The 750-nt window shown below is 38.3% G+C and overlaps 1 pseudogene; it reads left to right on the top strand.

Annotated features, from left to right (window-relative positions):
- The window catches only part of LOC119587412, a 4,767-nt pseudogene that overhangs the window by 1,357 nt on the left and 2,660 nt on the right, over positions 1-750 (top strand).

Below are 750 nucleotides of genomic sequence, written 5' to 3'. Positions count from 1 at the left end.
AATATTCAATAACATTCAATTGATCTACCAATTGCTTTCTACTACTGATGAGTTTTGCGTGATGCAACATTTCTTATATTCTGAAATGTGTAACTTTATGATTTAGTATTCCCTTTTTCTGCCACTTGTCTTGTGAGCAATCACACTAGAGTAAAAGTAATTTAAGAAGACATGGAAAACTTGAAATAGTAGAAAATTTGCATAGTAAATGATAAGTGGTATAGTAGATCTTCAAATTGCTTAGCAGTCGGGTGAGTGTCTGGGATAGTGGCGGTTCTGTGCAATTCCTCTTTGTGTTTTTAGCCGATTCCCCTGCAAATTATAAAATGTTATTTTGTAATGTAAGTCCAGTAAGGTTTGCCTTGTGTTTACTTACAGTTTTAGTTAGTGGTAAAAGATAATCTTACACGTCTGAATGTAGTGTTGAAACTTGGTCGTGAGTTTGTTCATACAGTTAGGGTGTGTGCACAATGAAAGCAGGTTTGCCCGCGCCGGCAACCCGCACCAAGAATGAAACCATATAAACAAATGTAGGTTTGCACAGAGGAAGCAGGTTTACCCGCGAATGGAGAGCAGGAAGGACGTTGAGCTCCTGGTAGGCAAAGTTTATGAGAGACAACCTGTGTGGAATAAATGGAATAAACACCACGCCAACAGGAATGTGGTGGATAGGCTGTGGGACGAAATCAGCTAGGAACTGAAGTGTGAAGGTAAGTAAATTATTACTGTAATTAGCTATTATTGATAATG

Source organism: Penaeus monodon, chromosome 22 (assembly GCF_015228065.2).
Source record: "Penaeus monodon isolate SGIC_2016 chromosome 22, NSTDA_Pmon_1, whole genome shotgun sequence".
NCBI lineage: Eukaryota > Metazoa > Arthropoda > Malacostraca > Decapoda > Penaeidae > Penaeus > Penaeus monodon.
Note: the sequence above shows the minus strand (reverse complement) of the source record. Positions and strands in the feature narration are given on the sequence as shown.